At 37.4% G+C, this 16,799-nt stretch overlaps 1 protein-coding gene and 1 pseudogene across 1 annotated transcript in view; one reads left to right on the top strand and one right to left on the bottom strand.

Moving 5' to 3' along the window:
- Positions 1-16,799, top strand: part of TMEM117 (transmembrane protein 117) — a 437,355-nt gene that overhangs the window by 286,434 nt on the left and 134,122 nt on the right. The window lies entirely within an intron of this gene.
- On the bottom strand, positions 14,021-14,563 carry LOC115303921 (annotated as a pseudogene).

Below are 16,799 nucleotides of genomic sequence, written 5' to 3'. Positions count from 1 at the left end.
GTGTGGTTTTGATTTGTGTTTCCCTGATGATGAGTGATGTTGAGCATTGTTTCATGTGCCTGTAGGCCATCTGGATGTCCTCTTTGGAGAATTGTCTGTTCATGTCTTCTGCCCATTTCTTCACTGGGTTGTTTTTTGGGTGTGGAGTTTGGTGAGTTCCTTGTAGATTTTGGATACTAGCCCTTTATCTGATATGTCATTTGCAACTATCTTTTCCCATTCTGTTGGTTGCTTATTAGTTTTCTTGATTGTTTCCTTTTCTATAGTTTTCATCCTATAGGTCTTTTACATCCTTGGTTAGGTTTATTCCTAGGTATTTTATGATTTTTTGTGCCACTGTGAACAGGATCAGGTTCATGATTTCTCTTTCCACTGCTTCATTATTGGTGTATAGGAATGCAACCAATTTCTGTACATTGATTTTATACCCTTATTATTGTGTTTTAAGTGGTACTATGATTGTTGTTACTTGGCATCAGGTGCTCTCCGTGGTGCTGAGAACACAACTTTAAAAGAGACAATGACTCTTGACAGTATAATTTTCTGCCTGATGAGAAATATAGGGAGTGAGGGGTTAGGCAATGCCAGCCTTGGGTACGGGTGCTGTGATATGTTGCTAAAAGAGCTCCAGGGATTGTTTTGTAAAGGAAGTAGAACCTTGGTGCCATCTCAGGAAAAGCAGACGTCATATGCGAGGAAACATGGTGACTGGTTATGGGAGTGAGGCAAAAGGAAAGTTCAGGGTTAGCATTGAGTATTTAGGCTTGAGCAACTGAATAGGCGGTGATACTGTTCACTGAGAATAAGACATTGTGGTGGAGGGATAAGTCTTGTGGGGTTGGGAGGTGCGTAGTAAGCCCAGACCTGCAGGTTGAGATTCGTATCTTACAAAATATAGTGAATGGTATTGCTACAGCATTGTATGATAACAGATGGTAGCTACGCTTGTGGTGTGTAGAATAACTCTATGCACTTTGCCAAATCACTATGTTGTATACCAGAAACTAATGTAACATTGAATGTCAACTATACTTCAATTAGAGAAGGGGAAAGAGAGAGAGATACTTAATAAAAAATTCTTTAAATAGATCTGAAGCTGCAGAATGAGGAAATGAGGTCTAAGACCTAAATATTTCTAAAATTCATATTTCAGTTCATATTTTTACTCTCATCTAGATGAGTTATCTACATGCATATGGTTTTTGAAGGAATGTGAGTGGATGTTGAGTGAGAATAAAAACATCTATGATAAAACCTGTAGAGCTCTTTTATCTGGGAACAGGCAGAAGAAGCATCTATAAAGAAGTCAGAGAGAACAAAAGGAAAACTATGAAAAGGGGCCAAGAGAAGAAAGAATATCAAGAGATATAGCCACATCAACAGTCATATGCTAGCCATGTAGCAGATAAGATCAAAATGCAACATGTTTCTTGGATTTTGGTGGTGACCTCAGCAGGAATGCTTTTCTGGAATATTCCACTAGAAGCCAGACCTTTACTGGGTCATGCTGTGATTAGGAGAGGAGGAAGCAGGACCAGGGAGTATAGTCAGGGGGTGAGAAAGAACATTGGAGGGATGTCTATATATTTAGAAATGAATATTCTCTACGAAAAAAATGAAATATTTACTGGTTTGCTATTTATTGATTTGTCTTGTTCAGAGCATATTCATTTCTAAAAGAGAGCTCATTTCAAATTATTTGCTGAACAGATATTGAACTAAAGCCTCTTAAATTAAATTCTGTGCTAAAAAGTTACTATGTGTGTAATTCTCATTCTTCAGTAGGAAGGTAGAGAGTAAATAGTTCATAAGGTTTTAAATTAAAATACCTTTAAAATTTTTTAAAGAAATGTACTAAAGTGGAAATGGTGATTAAATTCTCTACATATCTCTATATCACAGTACTTGAGAGCAGGAATGACCTCTTACTTACTGTTTCCCAAAGACTTATTAGCACAGTGCCTGACACACAATAAGCATTAAACACATTTTTCTGAAATTAATAACTTTTGTGAAGACCTTCATTTCTAGTATACTCTAATATTTCTGAAAAATTCTCCAGACTTCATTAAAATGATTAAATAGTAATTAAATGTAGTTTCACCTTGTGATTAGTTGATGCTTTACAAGAAAAGGTGTAATGTTATTTTTTCTGGAAAATGTTTAGAAATATTTAATTTTAGTACTTTAAAAAGTCACTGTTTATCTTTGGATCTTTTCCTCATTTCTTAAAGGTAAGTGAGTTTTAAGGAAAAAGGATTAAATAAGCTAGTCTTAAATTGCTTAATAATGCCTCTCTATTATGGGCCTTTGTTCCAGTTGCTAAAACCTGAAATAGCAACATTGAGCCCAAGAGTAATCCTTGGATTTATGAATTTTTGGAAGAAAAATGTCCTTCAATAAAGGCTTAGAACTACTGCATTAGTTTTTCTGTATAACAAGAATTGGTAGAACAGTTATTCCTCTTTAGTTTTAAATCTGCTAGTTGAATGGAGTCCTCCCCTGAGCCATAAGGCCTAAGTCATACGTATTAAGTTTCTAAAGTATAGGTCATGATTTCAAAGAACTCCCTTGAGTTTGCATATAATAGTATAAATGCACAAAATTAAACTGGAAATAATAAATTCCAGAGGAAAGAAGGCAGCTTTTAACCAGGTATAGAGATTTGACCCATTTCAGCAGTATGAGAATCTCTGCCCATCTTCATTTTTTCTCAGGATGCATGCCCCCCTCCACTGTCTCTAGTAGACTGAAAACACAAATCTTTCATAATAACAAAACTCCAGGCATCCTACCACTTGATATATTAGAAAGCCCAGACATTTTCTTTCTTACCGTTTCCCCAAAACTTGTAGGAATGATTGGTGTCATACTTTGAAGTATTTCTCTTCATCCTACAAATGTTTACAAAGTGGCCACAATGCAAAGGACTCAGCATGGAATGCTACTGCAATAATGTGTTTTTGGTGCACAGAAGTCCTCCTTAAAAAGAGTCTGCTTTTGTCTGCTTTGGTCAAAACCTTCCTATTAAGATTTTCTATTCAGGTGACAGTTATATCAGAATAGCAGTTATTCTCTACTTAAACCATTCCAGTCATGTTGTCTATCAGCTTTTTGTGGAATGAATGAGGAACAGCAAATCTCAGTGTCACCAAGGTACAACTGATTGTTTAGTACCCGTGATTCACTGTAATCCAAATCTGGTTCAGAGATTGGTGACCCACAAACTTAATTTTGTGGTACATTAGTCACTGCTGGAAACTCACAACTGATCAGTTTTCAAACCAGAATTGCTGGTAACTAATACTCTGGTGTTCTCTGCAGGGCAACTCTTTCACCATTACGGAGTAGAAGTGAATCATTGTTCATTTTGTGAGCCATTGATGAAAAGTTAAAGGAGGTGACGACTGCAGGGAAGGGTTCATCCAAGACAAGTTAAGCCTGTGACAATTCACATCCATGTGCGGTTTCCTTCAGGGATCAGACTACTACTGCTGTTGGTACCCTGATCCTCTGTAAAGTCTGCCAGCAGTGCTGACACTGTAATTCCAGCTCTTATTTTCAGAATGTTCTGTTCCTGCTTTTCCCTCCGTTGGCCAGAACTCCCTTGTGCTTTCTCTCTTTATAAGAAGGGACGGATGCATTAACTTACTGAAGGTTGAAATGCTTTGATGTTTACTGTTGCATCCAAAATATATAAAGAACTTCTAAAACTCAGCACCTAAAAGTCCAATAATCTTGTTTAATAATGGGCAGAAGACATGAATTTACATTTTTTCAAAGAAGACATACATGATGGCCAACAGACATGTAAAAAGATGCTCAATATCACTCATCATCAGGGAAATAGAAGTCAAAACTATGATGAGATATCACCCCACAACAGTCAGAGTGGCTAAAATTAACAACACAGGAAACAACAGATGTTGATGAAGATGTGGAGAAAGGGGAACCTCTTACACTGTGGGTGGGAATGCAAACTGGTGCAGCTACTCTGGAAAACAGTATGGAGGTTCCTCAGAAAGTTAAAAATAGAACTCCCCTATGACATAGCAATTGTACTATGAGATATTTACCCAAAGAATACAAAAATACTAATTGGAAGGGATACATACACCCTGATGTTTATAGCAGCAGTTTCAACAATAGCACCTAGGAAGCTTTTTGATGAGCTAGAGGTAGAATGTATCAGCAATTGTCACAGATCCAATGAGGTACTCTGAGTTTGTTCTCACGTATTTAGTTATTAACCTAATGGTTAAATGAAATCTGATTATAATAGCCAGACATATGAGTGGCCCACAAGGACCAGTGTCTCCATGTACAAGCTGGACAAAGCTTTGTTATTGAGTCAGAAAAAAATGCAAACTTTTCCTATTTATATTTGTTCACTATGTTAGGCATTCTGTTGGGAAGGCAGCAGTGGACAGAAGACACACATAGTTGTTGGCCTCCTGTAAGACTTACTTTCTTACCAACTAGACTGTTGGTAAGACAGAAATAAAGAAATAAGCAAAAAAAAAAAAGAAGCAAATTTTAAATATTACAAGTAGTTAGTTCTACAGAGGAAACAAGTATTAACAACTGTGTCTCTTCCTCATTAGATCACATTTCATGAAGGGGTTGTCCACACTTACTCTCCACTTTATTTGCCAATTACAGTGTCGTCTCTACTCCTATTCGATTCCATGGTAATTTCTTGCCATCATTTCTTCTGAATTTCTGCTTTTGTCAGATTTCTGTTGCAAAAACCAGCACTGTTTTTGGAAGTTAATCATGCATTGCTGACTTTGGCAGAATATCTTTATTTAAGATGAGCAGTTATGAAGGACATAGTTGAAAAGTAATATCTTGACCTTTTCATGATGCCCTTAAGTCAGACAATGAGAGGGAACTTTTTTGTATGTGTGTTAGACATTAGATTATTTTAAAAATTATATATCTTTTTAACAAAAATTTCAATTAATGTGAGTATACTGACAGTTTATTTAGAGTCAGAATGACTCTTATCTTTCCTAAGGCACACACCAAAATATGGAACACAGGCCTCAAGAGGTAAAATAGGAATATTTATAAGTAGGAGAGATGTGTTCTGTAAAATATATACTAGTGGTTGAATGTATGTCTCTCCAAAATTCATATGTTAATACCTGTTCCCCATTGTGATGCTATTTGGAGGGGGCATCTTTGAGAGGTGACTAGATCATGAGAGTAGAACCCTCCTAAATGGGATTAGTGCTCTTATAAAAGCAGCCCCAGAGGGGTGCCCAGGTGGCTCAGTCAGTTACTCAGGTCATGATCTCAAGGTTCCAGAGTTTCCTCCCTGTGTCAGACTCTCTGCTGTCAACACAGAGCCCACTGCAGGTCCTCTGTCTCTCTCTCTCTCTCTCTCTGCCCCTCCCCCACTCATTCTCCCCCTCTCCCTCCCCCTCCCCCTCTCCCTCCCCCTCTCCCTCTCTTTCCCTCTCTCCCTCTCTTTCTCTCTCTCTATCCCCCCTCCCTCTCCCTCTCTCACTCTTTCCCTCTCTCTCTCTCTCTCCTTCTCTCTCAAAAATAAATAATCATTACAAAAAATAAAAAATGAAAGAAGTCCCAGAGAGCTTCCTCACCCCTTCCACCACGGAGGACACAGGTGAGAGAAGATGGCTGGCAGTGAACCAGAAAGCAGGCTCTCACCAGACACTGAATCTGCAGGTGCCTTGATCTTGGATTTCCCAGACTCTAGAACTGTGAAAAAGACATTTCCTTGGTTTATAAGTCACCCAGTCTGTGGTATTTTAACAACCCAAACAGCCTAAGACAGCACATCCAGCAAAAATAATATTTAAATAGTTTACTGGTTTGAGTTAAATAAAATCTAATGTTTTATTTTGAAATGTTTCCAACTTACAAAAAGTTCTAAGAATAGTACAAATAGTTCCTGTATACTTTTTTCTTTATGTTCGTTTCCCCACTGACAAATTTTTGAAGACATATGCTTTATCATTCTTTCTCTCTCATTCACTATATAGGTATTAATTTCCTGATGTTGATAATTGGACTGCAGTCATGTGAGACAATGCCCTTCTTTTAGGAAAGAATAAATATTTCATTGTATTTCCTAAAACTCTTTTGTTTTACAAAAGTGTAAAGACTTTGTGATATTTTCTAAAACAAGGATATTTTCTCACATAACCAAAGTCTGTCTAATTGTCACAATCAGGAGATTAATATTGCTATAATGCTTGAATTTATGTACCTTATTCAAAGCTTGTCATTTGTCTCAAAAATTTTCTTTATAGGACAAATAACAAAAAAAAAGATAAATAATAAAAAATAAAAAGACTTTTTTATTTTCACCTGATTCAGTACTTCAGGACAGAAACATGCATATGTTTAGTTGTCAAGCTTTTTAAATCTAGAACAGAACACTTAAATTTCATGAAGGTATATTTTAGATTTTAGGTATCTTTTACTTTGCAGACGATGAAATAAACTGTTTTCACTCAATGGTGAAAACTATTAAAACTCTTCCAAGATTTGATGAGCCTTAGACAACACATTTATAGTATGAATATTTTATATAGAGAGAGGCATTTAGGAATTGAAGATATTCTTAGCATAACACATTTTCATTTTGACTCAGTGAACTTTTGAAATGTAAATGTTGCTCCCTGCCCATCTTCTTTAAGCCTGTCCTTCTGTTTGTTTTATGTAGTTCAGAATCAGCAATACTTTAAGCAAGCATTCAGTAACCTCCAAAAATAGACTCCACTGGGCTAGAATTGACCATGAGTTCCATTTGGAAATGGAATCTTACCAAAAGGGATTAGGGTCATCATGGAAGTAATCATGGAGGAAGGTGTCTTTAATTAGGCCCTTGGAGAAAGCAGAGATCAAGAAGAAGCACAGAGAAGCAGAAACACCACATGACAGAAGGTCCAGCAAGAAGTAACAGTTTGTATCCCAGGCCCAAAGGGGTACCTGGCAAGAAGAAAACCTTTTTCTTCCTTTAAGAACCTTGTCTCAGGGCTAAGGTTCAGAGCAGGAATTTCCCACAGTTCTTAGAGGCACTGGGGTTCTGAGCAGGTAGATTACACATGATGACTTATCTGGAAAGGTGAGACTGCTTTTTGGGAATGGTCAAAAGCCTGTTGATAATCATAACTGGGCTTCGAACTCAAAATTAAAGAAGCAATAGTATTGGCAAAATGGAACTCATCTAGAACTGAGTCAAAGATACTTAGTTTTCTAATCTCCAGTGAGAGACAAAGATTTACAGGGTAGGCTTTTCTTCCCAACTGTGCCACGAAAATCTGCATTTTCATGTCATGTTTCCTCCCGTGAATTGAGTGAAGAGACTGTGTTTTGTTTTGCTCAGTATTCCTAGGGCGTACTAGGTATTTAATAAATATTTGTTCAATTGCTGATACCAGAGTAAATGAGTAGAATCTTTCTTGGTAAACAAAACTGGAACCTTCTGTTTTTTCCTTTTTTTTTTTTTTTTTACTGGAAAGTTGCTCTGGAATCAGAACATCCTAATGGGGAGGGTTTGTCTGTACAAGTAACCTCCCTTTGTCCTTTCAGGGTTCACCCTCCTGTTGGGGTGTCTCATTGTCATTACTGCTACCATCGCCACAACCTGGGCCAGGCATAATAGGAAACATTTGTTTCTCTTTATCATCCTTAATGGAGTATAAACTTTTCTAGAAAATCAGCAATAACCATTAAAAAAGAACAAAATGAAATATTTTAAGATGACTAGATATCATAAACACAGACTGATATCTATATACTGGTCTGTAATCCTCTACCATCTTCTCACATCAGGCATCTGAACAATTTCAGGGACTTTTTACCTTTTTCTGTTTGCTGCTCTGCCTGACTCTTTGTGGATTAGGCCATCTCATTTCCGGTTATAATGGAATGCTTTCTGAATAAGTCTGGTACAATGTGACAATTACCTTTCCAGGATAGGTCTGAGTTACTGACACACTGTGGTGATGAATCCTATCCTCCAAGTCTTACAAACGAACAATACGGAAGCCCAGACCTACATGTAAGAGTTAGCACAAGCTTCGAGTCATTTCTGTGTGATTCTCAGCCATATTATCTTTCCCATCATTGCCTCACTATTGAAATAGCCTTATAATTCGATTCCAAAATGACTGCAATTTATTGAGTACTTTTTGTGTGCCTAGGATTGGGCCCTTCACTGTCATTGTTTTAGTTAATCCACAGCACCATGGTAATCATTATTATCTGTATTTTAAAGATGAAAGCCTATGACTGAAAAAGGTTGCATAGCTGGTAAACAACAAAGCTGGACTTCGAGGGCGGGAAAGCTGATTTCAGAGCCTGCACACTACTGCACAGAGTGGCCTCACTTATTCCAAGATTTTAAGACATTTGTACATTTAACAATGTTAGTTTTATTTTTCACATATGTATTTGCTATAATCCTTTTTTCTCCTTGCAAATGGATTTGAGTTGACTAAAGAAAGACACAGAGTCCAGCAATCCCTTGAGTATATCTACTCATGTTCTAATATCCTCCTATTCTTGACAAAGAAACTGAAACAAAAGTCAGTTCAGTGACCTGCTGAAGGCCACAGAATTAATTAACGTCTCTATGACAATGAGTACTCAGGGCTGTTGGCTTCTAGTTTAATATATATATTTTTTACTGTACTGCATTGCCTCCCTATATTCTTCTTAAAAAATCGATGTAATTCAAACTAAAAGAATTTGCCGATGATTGGATATGTTGAGATAACAGCTCTTGTAAGCCAATAGTAATAATCAGAACATTTTGTGTAGTTTAAATTGATGTAATTGTATATCATTTTCTCTCAATTACTGGAATTAGGCAAGAAAAGGATGTACAATATATACTTTAAAATGCCAATAAAGCATGATGTATTAAGAGAACTTTCACTTAAGTTCTCATATGAAAAGCCAATTGCTGTTTTTCTTGTTTTTTCTTCAGAAGTTTCAAGGTCCTCATTTCTTCCAAACATAATTTGCAAGGTTGAAAATAGAGATTACAGTTGATGTCCTAAATGCTGGCACCAACAACCACCACAAAACCCCAGAATTTTACCTGGGGACACTAGAAATGAAAAGATATTAAATATTACAGCCAGTCAAGGACTCTACTCCTGGGAAAATAGCAAGTGCAACATTCCTGCAGAAAATGTCTGCCAGAGAGAGAATATTCCAACATTGATTGTAAGAATAGACGAGGTGATACCTAAATTTTTTTGCATTCTAAAATTCTGTAATACTGCATAGACTATTTTCTTGTCTAAGGTTATTTATGTGCTTGGACAAGTCATGAATTGCTCAGAATAATGATTAAAGCAACTTGAATCAACATCCTAAGGAAATGTGAGTTTGAGCATGCTGATTTTATGGAGCATTGTCTAGACATTAAGAGCTGTGTTTTTCAGGATATTTAATGACATGAATGATGGAGAAAAAATATGCTGATCTAAGTAACTTTGGTAAACAGTGTTTTGACTAGGAACTGAAAGACTAAGGACAAAGGGAACAAGACATAAACAGCCATATTCTAGTTGGTAAAGTTCTTTCTCAATTCTGAGCCTGCTTTATATACATACTGGGATTGATCAATGAATAAATGAATGGTGTGTAGTGGAAGCCAAATTTCTCACTGTAGAAAAGGGAGGTTACAGATTAACCAGGGTGTTGGTGAAATGCCCAACAATAAACCACCAGAGTCCAGAGTCAAAGCCAAGCGGCAAGGGTCGTTTATTGCAGGTTCGAACCCGGGATCTCCGCACTCTCCACGCCGCCGATAGAGCGGGGGGGAGAGAGAGAGAGAGCCCTGAGCAGGCGATTTACACTTTTTTTATAGGCAGATACAAACAAGTTTGGGGCGTTCCCCAGCCACAGCACAAGCATTGGTCAAAGTTAAGGTTTAAACACTCAGCATCTTTTGATTGGGTCCCGCCATAACTTGGACACTAATATTCCCTGCCCTGTTATCGGGCTTTCCAGCTGACCTTCCCTGACCATCTGGCCGTCCCCACCCAGCCATCTGGTTGTTCCCACCCAGGATGTTGCCCCCCAAGCATCAGTACAGAAGCAGAACAAGCAGGGCGGGTCCAGTTTTAATTTTCTCAGAAATAGTACAGACCAGCTAAGTCTTGGTCTGTCTAGCTCTAATTTTAAGGTTTTGGGCTTCTCATTGGAACTAGCTACAGTGAATAATGTGGTACTAGATTAGAGTCAGAAGCATCAACATAAGCTCATGCTTAGCCTCATATAGAGACAAATGGATATTTACAGAAATGAGGTTAAATATTGTATATGTAGGTTAAATACATACACATATTTTCTAGTTTTGTGTGCGCAGAAGGCTTAGATAGAATGACAGTGTGGTAGTAGGTGCCCAAATCTTGGTTTCTAATGTTGTTCTTCAATAAAAGGAACCAGGACACTTGGAACAACTAACTGATCCTAGGTCTGGGACAGAGAATTGATAAAATGATCCTGGTAATTGTCATTATACCAGAAAGTAAAGAAGCGTTCAAAAACAAAATGATGGCAGTATGTTGCTGAAGAGTCAACTTGAAAGAGAGCGCCCAGTGGTCAAAGCAAGAACAATTTGTTCAACAAAATAAATGAAATAGTACTGGATTATAATCCATAGTATCAAAGAAATATCCATGAGTCCACACTAATATAAGTAAGTGACTATGTAGAGAAGAGAGAAATCTCCTGTATAGAAGAATTATAGATAGTTTATATAGATACACTTCCCTTCAAGATGGTGAAGCTTAACTCCTCACTCCTTGAGTATGGGGTAAATTTTGTGACTTGCTTCTAAAGTATAGGAAGTAACACAATAGTATGGAAAGGAGGTTAAAAAAGAAGTAACCTTACAGTGGAGAAATCTGTCATCCTGGCCAGGTATTCAAGCTTAATGTCTTCTGTGATGATTCTCATTGATAGCATGTAGATTAAGAACCCATACATCTATAAAACTTAAAACATTTGTTTTAGACACTTGGAGTTGTTGGTTCAGCCTTATCTGTAGACGGTGATGGCTGAGGTGCAGTTGACGTTTTAAGTGCTATTCTGGCTATGGATTTCATTCACCTCTCCCACCCCCACCCACTTGAACCTCAACAGTTCCTTTGTGTTGCTTTCAGATCTTGCCCGTCCTCTCAGAGAGGTATCTGAAGCTGGTTTAATCTCTTGAATCTGGCAGCAATCTTCTACAAATGCCCTAAAGCTGTGATATCATTCTTTTGTAAATAGACCTGCCACCTCCCTTGGGCTACAGCCACGGAAGCCGCCATGTGCTTGAATGCCTTCCTTTTTATCTGGTCATTTCTACATGTTACCACTGTCCCTTTAAAGTGGACCCTGGTGATGTAGGGGATAAGATACTTGCTGTCTGATGTCTTCATCCTTCTTCTATCCCTCTTTTACTGCCAACACTCCACGGCTGGAGGAGCAGATTTCTCCTATTTCCATGGGCAGTTATTTCTTTTATTGTATTTATTCTGTATTATCTCCACTCCTGTGTTCAAGTCAGCCAGGCCTCTTGACAGAGAATCCCTGAGATATTAGAAACCAGGAATTAACAAGGATTAAGATATATTGGCCCAATATTTCCAAAATTTAACCCCCATTTCATCTCTGCCCTGATCTGGCATATAAATAGTACTATAATGTCACATACTAGGATTTCTGGGAATAGAAATCCTTTCAGAATATTATGTTCTATAAATTACATATTATGGTGGTTATAGACCCAGGAAGATGAAACTATGAAGGGTACACTTTGGTAAAAAATCATAAACCAAGAATATCAAAGTCTTTAACTTTCTTTCAGTCCTCAGCCCCTAGGCTATTCCATATGAATTTCTTTATACTAAGATCTTCTTTTTCCAGCATTATTAATAGTGGTATTTCTATTGATGACTTGAGCCTTTACATTGTGTCAAAGTCCCCTTAATCTCCACCCCAGATCTTTTCTACTAATGGTGGTTTCTACCTTGATCCTCATTTGGAACTAGATCCTGCAGTTTCTATGCATGTTTGATGAAGCCTCTTTCTTATTGCCAAAATTCAAATTTATTTATTTATTTATTTATTTATTTATTTATTTATTATATTTTTATTTGAGAGAGTGAGCAAGCATGTGTGTGTGTGTGTGTGTGTGTGTGTGTGTGTGTGTGTGTGTGTGAGCATGAGTAGAGGCAGAGGGAGATAGAGAATCTTAAGAGGTTCCAGGCTTAGTGTAGAGCTCAATGCGGGGCTCCATCCCATGACCCTGGGATCATGATCTGAACCAAAATCAAGAGTTGGATGCTCAGCCAACTGAACTACCCAGGCTCCCCTATTATTTTATTTTCTAAAATTTAACTATATATTTTTAAATGTTTATTTATTTCAAGAGAGAGAATGAGAAAGAGCATGCACATGGGTGGGGAGGAACATATAGAGAGAGGGAGAGAGATAGGGGGAGAGAGAGAGAGAAGCCTAAGCACAGGGGGCTTGATTCCAGGAACCATGAAATTATGACCTGAGCTGAATCAACAGTCAGATGCTCAACTGAATGAGCCACCCAGGCACTCCCCTATTTATTTTTTTCTACATGGTTTCAAACTAAAGCCTATTAAAAGTATTTGATTTCCCTCAAATTAGCATTTCCATTGCTGCTAAGAATATGTCACTCATTTTTTAATCCAAAACACTTCCTTCATAAACCATGAGTTTTCTATAAGTTTTAGGGTCCTGCCTCTTACATCTACACTGGAATTCCACCTTAATTAACAAGCTCAGTAATCTATAGGTTGTGCAGACTGACTTGTGAGGTCCTGTAGCAAATCAATGCAAAAGCATAAATTTAGGTCAATGATAAGCAGAAGTACACAATATGCCAAGAGAAGCTTCTGAAAAGTATGACTGTCTGTCTCATCCTCTCAGCGGGCTGGGCCCTTTCAGAAGATGAGGACTTCCTGAGAGGTGATGCTGTCTCTCTAGCTGTCAGTACAGTCCTCCCAAATCTTACTACTTTGTACTATTTATAAGTCTCAGTGCTTACTCATCTTTTTTTTTTTTTTTGGTAAATGTTTCTTTCCCTATACCTGACCCTTTTAGTTTCCCTTCTTACTCAAGGAAAAGACCTTTAACTTCATTATTATTCCATGTTTACCTGCTTCTGCCTTGACTTTCTTACACGCACACATACAGTACCCATGTATGTGTACACAGGTGTGCATGCTCACAATCACACAGGTGTGCACACGCATGCTCACAAATGCATAGACATACGAACACATATTGAATCGATTGTAATCCTTATTTCATTATACCTTCATTATTGATCCATGTAAAACCATCTTTTATGTATACATCTCTATGTCAGCCGTAGACTTTATCAATTTAGGTCATTGTCAATGTCCTTGAGAATCCACTAAGTATAAACATTTTATTTTTTTTATAATGCTTTCTTTTTTTAAAAAATTTTAATGTTTTATTTATTTTTGAGAGAGAGGCAACATCATGAGCAGGAGAGGGTCAGAGAGAGACACACACACACACACAGAATCCGAAGACAGGCTCCAGGCTCTGAGCTCTGAGCTAGTGGCCCGCACAGAGCCCAATGCGGGACTCGAACCCACGAACTGTGAGATCATGACCTGAACCGAAGTTGGCTGCTTAACCAACTTAGCCACCCAGGCACCCCAGTACAAACATTTTAAAGTAGTCTCTTATGTTCCATCTATCTCAAATCTACATGTCATTGATATCCCTTTTCTACCCCTTTCATCTGCACCAAGTCCAGTACAAAGGAGAGCCAGGAATGAGTAATGATTTTTTAAATTATTGTTGTTGTTGTTTATTAGGCAAAGAACTTTATTAACCTAAGTTCAAACTTTATTCCCAGGCTTCTTCAGCTTGATTAGCTGCAAAGAATGAATTGTATATAAGCGAAAACTGCGAAGAGCTCCAGAGTCCAAGGGCTTGGGCTTAAAATTATTAAGAGAACTAGATTTTATCAGATACAGGAACAAAATTTTGGAAAGTAGTCATCATATAAAATAGCAGCTCCCAGTAACTTAAGTTTTATCTTTTTCAAAGGTTGCCTGCATTCAGTTTGCTTCATTACTTCATCAAAGTTATCCACAAGATCTGAAACTTCACCATCCTCCTCCTCTCTGGGAGTGAGTTATGCTTTTCCATCCACAGATTGTGTGGGCAGAACTTCAGCCAGACTTCTTAAACTCGTCAGATTGTCTGCTTTGAGTTGGTTTCAGACACTGCGTAGCATTTCTGCCAGCTGCTCTGTTCCAACATGGCCTGTGGTGGCGAAAGTGTTCGATTTAGGGTTGTGGAAGTGGATCACTGTTCCTCGGTTATGCAGTTAGTGAACTTCTTCAATACCAGAGATATTGTTTACATCTAACTTTTTAAGGAGAACTGATGCTGTTTATCATCTGCTGTAGCCACCGCATGAACCTCCTTTTTCTTTCAGCGGGCAGTTTCTGTCCCACCAATGTGCACTTGTGCTTGGCAGTTTGACAAGTTTCTCCTGGTTCATGATAGTTTCTTTCATCTTGTTGGAGCAGAAATGGGGTCAGTGGGGGACTAGGGTTGGTATTCAGGGGGTGTTGGGTGGACCCAGCTGAGATTAGGTACATACTCGTGAGGATGCAAGATGGCAGCTAGAGCTGTATATTGTTTAACAAAGTCTTAATCCAAAAGGAAATTATCTTTGGTAAAATTTCAAGTATCTCAAAGCATGGGAAGTAGCATTTGGCAGGGGAAGTTATTGGGAACTTGAAAAAAAATTTTTTTTTAAATTTTTACCTATGAAACTCTACCAAATAATCGTGATCCCCAATTCTTTTGTCTGTGAATCTAGTCTTACCTCTGAATATTCCTTTATTTACTTACTTTTTTAAAGTTTACTTTTTTATTTTGAGAGAGAGAAAGACAGAAAGAGAGAGACGCAGAAAGAAAGGGACAGAGAGAAAATCCCAAGCAGACTCTGAATATTCTTTTAGTACCAAACCTGCCAGAGACAATGCAGTTTGCTATGATAAATCAGTAAGTGCAGCTGTCATTGTGCGGTAAATAGAAAATTTCAAAAAATCACTATAGCTTTATTCTCCCTAGGCCCGCTTCATTTCTGTTTTTCTCAGCCTTCTGCTTATCACACTACCCCCAGAACTGTCTTCTGGAAGCTTGAGGTAGAGCATCCACGAATACTACTGAGCTTACAATCTCGCCTATATTTATAAGGATGGGAATGCTGAGCTCAGTGCTCCAAGATACATGTGATTTATTCATACTTGAACTTTGGTGAAGTAGGATCACTACTTGCTGTCTTTTTGTGAGTATAGTGTTTTCATGTGTCTTTTTGTGGAGCAGTAAATTAGGGGTAGGGAAGGGGACAAAGATTATGTTAAAGAAAATACTTTGTATGTTTAATCCATATTGAGAAAGAACACACCACTTTTAGATTTCCCCTCACACTTCAAAAATATAGCTGGCTGGGCTTCTCTTGTAATATACCATGAAGTAACTTCGTACTTAATGAAATGAAATTTGAGATATCACAAAAAGGAAATAAATGACAGGCCAAAAAAGTGCCATGAAACTACATTAAAATGTACTTGGTGTACATTTGAATTACCCCAGTTGCAATGCAGAAATAGCGCAGTGATAGAGCTGCTGGAATTAAAAGAACAGAATGTTGCCAAGGTTGAAACTATCAAAGGCAATCGAGTGTGTTTTTTTTTTCCTTGTGAATAAATGTGCTGATTTTTTTCCTTTTGGCATAAGATGCTAAGATGATACAGATAAAGATATATCATATCATCTTCAAATAGATTCTAATTTTTCACCTATATTACATACACACTTTATTACTTGTTTCCATTAAGGCAATTTTAGTATATCCATATCTTTCTTGCTGACTTTACCACAGTGTAATTTTTTATGCAGAATATTATAGTACTAACCACAGGTGTCTGAGGTTAATGACTTGGACGATGAGCATCAGGGCTTGTGAATCTGCCCTCGCTGTAGAAGACTCCAGTTAAGCTCTCCTTGATTATCAACATTATAAGAATGTTCTTTATGAAAATTTTACCCACAATGGGTTAAAGTTCGTAGACTTGATTGGAGGAGGGGAGAAGGGTACTAATATCTTTGATACTCTCTACTATAATTGCTGCTTTAAATATAGTATCACACCTAAGTTTTATAAAATCCGATGAGCAAGATGTATTATTCCTATTATATACAGGAGGAAAGACAGATTTAACTAACTAAAGTCATAAAAAGTTTTAAACACCCGTACATATGTCTGCTTTACCTCATCATACTGCTGAATGATTCTACATTTACCAAACACTCTTAAGTGTTTAATGAAAGAAATAGTAAACAAAACTAAACAATGTGGCCCCCTTCAAGAAACATTTTTATATACATGCACTCATATTATATATATTCACACACATTTATATACACATACATAAATTGAACAATATCTAATACATATTATATAATATGTATATTTATAATATATGATAAATCTATAAATACAATGACTATCATATGTATGTTGTTATGAACTGAGTATGTCCTTCCAAATTTCATATGTTTAATTCCTAACCCCCAGTACCTCAAAATGTAACTATATTTGAAGATAGGGTCAATAATGAGGTAATTAAATTAAATTGAGGTCATTAGTGTGGGGCATAATCCTATGACTGTTGTCCTAAGTAGAAGAAGAAATTAAGACAGAGACACACACAGAGGGAAAACCA

The sequence above is a fragment of the Suricata suricatta genome, chromosome 10 (genome assembly GCF_006229205.1).
Source record: "Suricata suricatta isolate VVHF042 chromosome 10, meerkat_22Aug2017_6uvM2_HiC, whole genome shotgun sequence".
In the NCBI taxonomy this organism is placed as follows: Eukaryota; Metazoa; Chordata; class Mammalia; order Carnivora; family Herpestidae; genus Suricata; species Suricata suricatta.
Note: the sequence above shows the minus strand (reverse complement) of the source record. Positions and strands in the feature narration are given on the sequence as shown.